An 8857-nucleotide genomic window follows, 5' to 3' on the forward strand; every position below is an offset into this window, starting at 1 on the left:
GTGATATATTTTCCTTTTAGTTATCATTTATAGTTCAAGAGGATTTTAACTTATTTAACTAATTCAAATTGTTTAAATTTAATGTCAAGAAAGATGTGAGACCTCTATGAGTTCAGAGTACAATGAGCCTGAGACACATAATAGCTGCTCAAGAAATTCTTTTGGAATTGATCTGCATTTTTGGCCAAGCCCCTCCCCATTAACATTTACCAGTGAGGTCTCTAGTGTCTTTTTAAGGACATTACTAAGGATGACAACATATATTTCCAAAAAGATAATATATTGGAGAGCGCTTTGCAAAAGCATGAAATTGTGTATAAGGAATTAAGGAATAAGTAGTAATAATAGCATGTGGCTAATCACAGGATCTCCCCAGTCTTCGTTTCTGGCTGAAATGGCCTTCAATTGGAAACCTGTGGTCATTTGTGGAACACATTATCACTGGGGCTAGCGGCCTGTAAAACAGTGGTTCTCATCCCTAGCAGTGCCTTAGAATCCCTGGGAAAACTTTTGAGAAGTTCCGATGCTCAGGCCATACTCCTGATCAATGAAATTATGACCTCTGAGGGTGGCACCCGGGCAGCAGAAAATTTTAAAGCTCTCCTGGTAAAGTGAGTATGCAGCCAAGGTTGAGAATCTTTGTCTTAAGGGAGTTTCACAAGAAAAGAATTTTTCTTTTTTTAAAATTTTTATTTAGAAAAAAAAAATTTAATGTTTATTTATTTTTGAGAGAGACAGAGACAGAATGCGAGTGGGTTAGGGGCAGAGAGAGAGGAAGACACAGAATCCGAAGCAGGCTCCAGGCTCTGAGCCATCAGCACATTGCCCAATATGGGGCTCGAACCCACAAGCTGTGAGATCATGACCTGAGCCCAAGTCGGACACTCAACCAACTGAGCCACCCAGGTGCCCCAAGAATTTTTCAAAATAGCAGTCAAGAGAAGCAATTTGATACCTTTTAAACATTTTGTTTAAGTAATCTCTGCATGCAACGTGGGACACAAACTTATGACCCTAAGGTCAAGAATTGCTTGCTCTACCAACTAAGCCAGCCAGGTGCCTTGTAATATGACACCTTTTAAAAGTGCAGGTGCCTGATAAAGGAAGCCAGAAAGAGAAAACAGCCAAGTTGTTTTCTGGCATGCTGTCTGTAGGCTGACAGAAGTGTGAACATCCTGACCCCTCTTAGAATTGCTCAACAGTCAGGTTTTAGAAGGTGAGCCAGCCGTGGGAGGGCTGAATGATGGGAAAGATATTGCTAAAAATGCCGCACTTCACTCTTTTCTCGTTCTCTTGGAAGAAGAAGCTACTATCTGCACAAATCAAAGGTATACTTTGGCTCAGATTGTTATCTTCTCCATAGGCCCTCCGTGGCCACCATATTTAAAATTGCATTCACTGGTCTTCCCTTGGAAATCCCTATTCTTCTTTTCTCCCTGAGTTTTCTCTATAGCACTTATCAGCACCAACATATTACTTCTTTTACTTATTATTTTGTCTTCTGAAAGCGCCAGAGAGGTACAGATTTTCTTTTAGATCACAGATGAATCCCCAGTGGCTGGAACAGTGGGTCATAGATAGCCAGTCAAAAATTGTTAAATGAATGAACGTGAGACGGAGACAAGTAATAGGTTGAGCACCATATTGTAGCATGGCGGCCTCTGAGGTAGTCCTCCTGTGATCTCCTTTTCTGAATTCCTTTATGACCTGCCACTTTGGTCTTTGGTAGTGCCAGTGACTGAAAAATAAAGGCGGAAGACCAGTAGCTACCGGCTAGAAGAGGCTGTTTGGATAAGTTAACATAGAAAATTGCTCTTCCCTCGAAGCAGGAAATGTGGCTCTGAAGACATAATGTTAGGTGAAAAAAAGCAAATTGTAGAACAGCGTTAACACGAACAGCATTTAACACAGAGACACATATAATAACATGAACAGCATACCGTGCATTTAACACAGACACACATAATAAAAGCAATGTATAGCTGTAGATACGTTTATATACCTGCAGAAGCATAGACAACAATCTGGAAGGACGTGCATCAACCTGGTAACAGTGACTAACTCTGGGCGGCAGTGGGGCTGAGGAAGACCATGGTGGAGGGGAACTTTAGTGCTAATTGTAACGTTTACATTGTAGTTGACCCCAGTGATGCTTCACATACAATTTCATGGTTAATTTCTAAAATTCTTTTTCTCATAGATACTTAACATTGTATCATAGTAACACAAAGTATACGGGAAGTATTTCTATCACGCATAAACAATTTATAAGGAAAATGCACTAAAGAAATAAGAAGCATATTATATCTGAGAAGAGCTGAGGGAGTTCTGTCTCTCAACTGTGTGGCTGGGAGGCAGAGAGTTTTCTGATCGCTTAATGAGCTCGGGATGTGTGTGCCTGTGCGTGTGTGTGATCTAGCATGATTTTGATCCAAAAAAACAGACCCATAAATAATTTTGCTAGAAATGGCAGCCAGTACTTACAAGGGAGGAATGGGGAGGGATGGGTGAAGCCTGCCATCAGGCTGTAGGAGGGAGATAGCTTATCTTCTGCTTTCCACTCTTTGAAGTGCAGAAGCACCCTGGGGTGGGAACTGGAAAGAATATAATTTGGAGAGTTTATTAATTTATTTTCTTTACACTTTGCCTTGCTTGAAAAATTGTTGGTGGCAGCTTATGGAATTCTGTGTGGCACAAAGCACCTCCAAAAAGCAAAGAGGAGGGGCCCCCTGGGTGGCTTGGTTGGTTAAGTGTCAGACTCTTGGTTTCGGCTCAGGTCATGATCTCACAGTTGGTGAGTTCGAGCCCTGCACTGGACTCCATGCTGACAGCGCACAGCCTGCCTGGGATTCTCTCTTTCTCTCTCTCTCAAAATAAATAAATGAACTTAAAAAAAAAAAAAAAGAAGAAGACGAAGCCAGGGGTAGGGATGGTGTCAAATTGGGTATGTCAAGTCCTGCACAGCCATTAGAGATGGGCCCCAAGTTTGGTCAGGAGACTTTAGCAACTGAAGAGAAGGGAGAATATCATTAGTTCTAAGATTTGCTATCATTTTTATGCAAAAAAAAAAAATCATGTTTCCTAGGAATTTTTTTTTTTTCTAGTGTCTGATAATGAGACACATGAGCCCTCATCAGCAAATACCCCTACGTCAATTCAGTAACGGGCTCCCCGTGGCTTATTTCGTATGACCTCCTTCAGTGTAGGCCTAATCTTCTCATTCAACTCAGTAAAAATAATTCCAGTAGTAGGCAGAACAAAGGAATCTGCGTCACAGCTTTCTGAGGTCTGGCCTGATCCAAAGATAAAATTATTTCATGATCGGGAATGGACAGAAGACTCTTCCAGCAATCTAGCACAAGTATTGTTTCTGTGACACAGTGTCTGCTGGGCTCCCCTGTCCCCGTGAAGTCCAGATAAGGTTGGCACATACCTTCTGAGGAAATCCAAAACCCTCTCCAAGGATTCTGTCCATGTTTACATTATTTAGTCGCTGACGATACACGGGAAGGGAGACAGTGCCTGATCACAGCAACGCAGCTTCAGAGTGAACTCTGGGTGTTTCTGTTCTTAAAGTGCCCTTGGCCACCCAACACAGCTGTGCATGGTCCCCCAGCCCCCACCTGCCCACAGGCAGCTCTCTCTTCTCTCCCTTCCTGGACCTGCTCCCCACCTCCCCCATCAGGAAAAAAAAAAATTTGCAAATCCCTCTTGTTTTCTTATGCCGAGGCAACTTGACCATCTCTTTTTCCTTGCCTTCAAGGTCTCTCACTTCTGTTACCAGGTGATTTATTATGTTCCCAAAGGCGGTTCTTTCCCAAAAGGGAAAAAATTTAATTAGCACCTGAGCTTTGGGTAAGAATTGAGTAGGTATTAATTTTTGATCCATTCATTCAGCACACGTATATGGAACAATTACTACGTGCCAGGCGCACTACCAACTGTTCCACGTATGACGGGAACGGGACACAGTCCTGGCCCTGAAGGAAAGTGGAACAGACATGGGGGGGTCAACATGTAGATTGCGGTAGGGTAACAAGCGTCACCCACGGGAGGGGCGCCATGCTGCTGGTAGTACCTAACTCAGGCGAGTCGATCAAAACATCATTCCATTTCCTTTAAGGATTTCAAAAGTTTCTGAAGACAGTACCGAAAGCAGGCTTTATAACTTTTAGGCTACCTTTAATAACTGTCTTTCAGCAGTGACCTGGAATTGCTAATACTTACCTCTGTGACCCTGCCGGGGTCTTTGAGGGGCGCAGTAATGGTGGCCTTCTGCCTCATTCTTGTTTAATGGGTATGGAGTTTCAGTTTGGGATGATGAAAAGTTCTGGAGATGGATGGTGGTGATGGCTGCCAAACAATGTGAACGTTCTCAATACCACTGTATTACACAATAGAAAACGGTTAAGGGGCGCCTGGGTGGCTCAGCCGGTGAAGCGTCCAACTTCGGCTTAGGTCGTGATCTCACAGTCCGTGAGTTCGAGCCCCGTGTCGGGCTCTGTGCTGACGGCTCAGAGCCTGGAGCCTTCTTCTGATTTTGTGTTTTCCTCTCTCTCTGCCCCTCCCCACTCATGCTCTGTCTCTGTTTCTGTCTGTCTCTCAAAAGGAAACATGAAAAAAAAAAAAAGTTAAAATGGTGCATTTTGTGTTATGTATATTTTACCAAAGTAAAAACAAATAAAAAACTGCAAAAACTCAGCAACTACCACGCTGCCTGACTTCTACACATTCATCAAACGCTAGTTCCCTCCCTATTTTTGTCAGTGAATTTGCATCTTGGATCATCCACTGTCTTGTTTTATTGACTATCATACATAGAGAAAAGTGCAGGCCATCCAAAAGGAACTTCTGTAAAACTCATTTGTTTTTTTAAATTTTTTAAATGTTTTATTATTTATTTTTGAGAGAGAGACAGAGACAGAGCGTGAGTGGGGGAGAGGCAGAGAGAGAGGGAGACACAGGATCCATTTCAGGCTCCAAGCTGTCAGCCCCATGCGGGGCTCAAACTGTGAACCAGGCGCCTCTGTAAGGCTCATTTGCAAAGTGACAAGCTCTGAGAAACACGGGGCAGGGGGGGTTATGCTTTGGAGGAATATTGCAGCCCATAGCTCAAAGATCGTTATTACAGCAGGCATGAAGTGGAAAGACTTTTATTTAGATTCTTTTCATCCTCCCCGCTTCCTCCTCCCTCCATGTCTCCTCAGAGGGAGCCAGCAGTGAGATATTTTTCAGCTCCCATCTTGGACCCATTCGCTGGCACCACACTCAACGATCGGCAGCTGTGGCTCCTCTTGGGTCCTACGCCATGGACCAAGATGTGGGGGCCGCTAAGCCATTGCCAGGCCCAGCGATCGGAGCTGTCGGCTTCCTCCTTCAGTCAAGAACAAGCAGGCCGCTGAGTCAGGTCTAATTTCATTTCGTGGATAGTTAATGAGTGGAAAGGACCACAATTCTAGTTCTACATGTCGCAATGCATTCTTTGAATTCTGACAACCTCAATAAGGCCTGGGTATTTCCCTAAGATAGGATCTTAGGAGTGCAAGATACTTTGAATTTTTTTTTAGAAAAGTTGTTATGAAAGTATAACATACATACAGAAGGATGTGCGTATTGTTAAATGTACAGCCCAACAGTTTTTCACAAACTGATCACGCTCAGGCAGTCACATCCAGATCCACAGACAGATCATTGCTGGCACTCCAGAGGCCCCTTTTGCTCCCCGAGGGCCTCCGAGAAGTTATTTTATACATCTGTCTGCCCATAAGTAGGCCTAGGCCTAAATCCACCTAATAGATGGACACTCTACCTTTTTCTTTTATTTCTTTCTTTCTAGGTCTACAGAACCACACATAATTCATCTTAGGAAATGCATATATGTTGTCATATCATAGGTACTTTTTTTGCGGTGGCAGAAAATTGCTTTCCTTTTTTGCCTGGCTCTCCCGTCTCCCTCTCTTCCTCCCTACGCTCATAGTGATCACAGCATGCCCCAAACACCCTTGTCATCACTTCCCGGGACAAGAAACAGAACGGGTTGGGGCCACCCCAGATGCCCCTTGGGTCCCATCCCTCCTCAGCCTTTATCCTGCCTTTCCATATGGCCCCTACCCCTGGGTAACCAAATCATAGATGCAGGAAAGCATCTTTTTAGTAAAAGGTTCCAATGAACACATTTAAAAAAAGAAATGGTAGGTAACAGGGTGTCTGTTTGGGATGGTACAAAACTTCTGGAAACCCAGAGAGGTGATGGTTGTACAACATTGTGTGTGCACTTAATGGTGCTGAATAGTACACTTAAAACGGTTAATTTTATCTATGTATATTTTAGCACTTCCAATAGTAAAAAAACAAATGGTAGAATTAGAGTATCACTGTCTTGGAGCGCAGAAATGAATCCTGTCCCACCTCAACCCTACCCTTTCCTTAATGTAATACTCCCCGATTTTACCCTGATCACTTTCTTACTTTTTCAAATACCTTTATCAGCCAAATGGTATCATTAGACATAAGAGTTTAGTGCTGTCTTTTTAAAAAATGTAATCGGTCTTCTAAGTCCACAAGGCTCCCCTCAATTCCTTTCCTCACTTTCATCTGTTAAAGAATTCACATCATTTGACCTGTTTCTTATGGCCTGGATTTTGTATGGTTCATGTTCTTCTGGCCTCTGTGTTTCCTGCTAGATTCCAAAGATTTCCTGCCAGATTCGGGGGCTTAATAAGAGTCAGTTCCTTTGGCAAGACCACAGTGGGGTTGAATTCTCTCATCAGGAGGCCCATATTGTCTGGCTTCTGCTCTTTTAAAATTTTTATATTTTTGATATCCTCAAATAACGTATCGAATCTTACCTCACTGCTTTGCCATTGTCTATTATCGTGCGAAAGTCCCCCTGAGGCTTTGGAGCAAGGCGTGCTCTAGAATGGTTTGTCTGACATCACCGAGTTCCCACTTCTGCTATTTCTGGGTAGGATTCAAATACATGGCAACTTCCTCTCTGGGGTTTTCTTAAAGAATTTTTTTTTAATGTTTATTTTTGAGAGACAGAGACAGAGAGAGAGAGAGAGGGAGAGAAAGAGAGAGAGTGCAGGGGAAGGGAGGGGCAGAGAGAAAGGGAGACAAAGAATCCAAAGCAGGCTCCAGGCTCTGAGCACAGAGCCCGTCGCGGGGCTCGAACTCACCAACCACGAGATCATGACCTGAGATCATGACACTTAACCGGCTGAGCCACCCAGGCGCCCCCTAGCTGGGGTTTTCTGCCTCTGCTCCCCTCCCCCGCCTTTATGTGGCCCTTCTGTTTCTTATGTTCCTAATTTCTAGGGCTCACAGGAGCTGGGCTGTCCAGCATCCTGAAGGCTCCTTGCATCCCCTCTCATCACTGGAGTGGCAGAGACTCTCCTATTGGCTCTGCTTTCCCGGTGAATAGCTGTCAGTCACTGTTCTCAGGTCATCGGGCACCCTGGTCACACCCTCCACCTTTTCCTGCACAGATTCTGCAACCCATGCGTTCTGGTGGCTTTCCCACGTTTCTCTTATGTGCCTTTATTTTGATCGTCATGGAGATGTCTTACTCCTAATTTTGTTGTGTTTTCCCTAACATTTTGGATTTGTGGTACCTGTGCTATTTTTTTCACTTGGGAATTCAGAGAGATTAAAACACTACCCCACCCTTACTGCCATTTTCCCAGAATCCTTCTTATTGACTTGAATGCAGGGTATATTCACACACACACACACACACCAGTTTGGCTCTTTGCTGAAGGATATATCAAAGGCTTTTTAAAAATGTTTATTTATTTATTTTTGAGAGAGAGAGAGAGAGAGAGAATGCACAAGCAGGGGAGGGGCAGAGAGAGACGGAGACAGAATCTGAAGCAGGCTCCAGGCTCTGGGCTGTCAGTACAGAGCCTGATGTGGGGCTTGAGCTCACAAACTGTGAGATCATGACCTGAGCCGAAGTCGGGAGCTTAATTGACTGAGCCACCCAGGCACCCCTCAAAAGCTCAGGTGTTCGTGGGGTTTATGTGGTTAAGTCTGAAGTATGGGTTTTAATTTCTCAGAGTATCTCATTTGGTTTTCTCTACCAGTGATATCTATGACATAATCTCATTATCAAAATGTCCCGACTTCGTGTTCCAGGGCCTCCCTCAAGTGACCAAGGGCAATCTGGAGAGGACCTCTGCTCTGGTGTGCTGTGTGAGTGTTGGGGTCCTCGGGGCTGGTGAGCAAGGCTTACTGTGCACACTTTAAACATGTGGTATATGGCCTTGACTCCTGAATTAGTGGCCAAGTGTATTCCTAAAATGATGTGCTTCTTTTGGGGAACAGAGGGTCAGTTAAGGCACAGGCAGGGCGCCTGGGTGGCTCAGCCGGTTAAGCTCCTGACTTCCGTTCAGGTCATGCTCTCATGGTTCATGAGTTTGAGTTCCCCATGGGGTGAGCTTGAGCCCCATCTCAGGTGAGCATGAGCCCCACTTTGAGTAGAACACATGAGCCCCGTTCTGTCTCTCTCTCCCTCTGCCCCTCATGGGATTCTCTCTCTCTTTCTCCCTCTTTCTCTCTCTCTCTCTCAAAAAAAAAAAAAAAAAAAAGTGCAGGTAGAAGAGAATCTACTCAGTCAGGAAACGCCTGATGTTCAGTTAAATGAGCCCAGTGTCTTACTATTCAAGAATTGATTTAGACTAAATGCGTTGAAGATTCCTATGTTGAACTCCGAACCCCCAGTGTGATGGTATTAGGAGGTAGGGTCTTTGGCAGATGGTTATAAGGGTGAATGGGATCAGTGCCCTTATAAAAGAGACCCCAGAGAGCTCCCTTGCCCCTTTCGCCATGTGAGGACACAGCCAGAAGGTGGCCGTCT

Source organism: Panthera onca, chromosome A1 (assembly GCF_046562875.1).
Source record: "Panthera onca isolate mPanOnc1 chromosome A1, mPanOnc1 haplotype 2, whole genome shotgun sequence".
NCBI lineage: Eukaryota > Metazoa > Chordata > Mammalia > Carnivora > Felidae > Panthera > Panthera onca.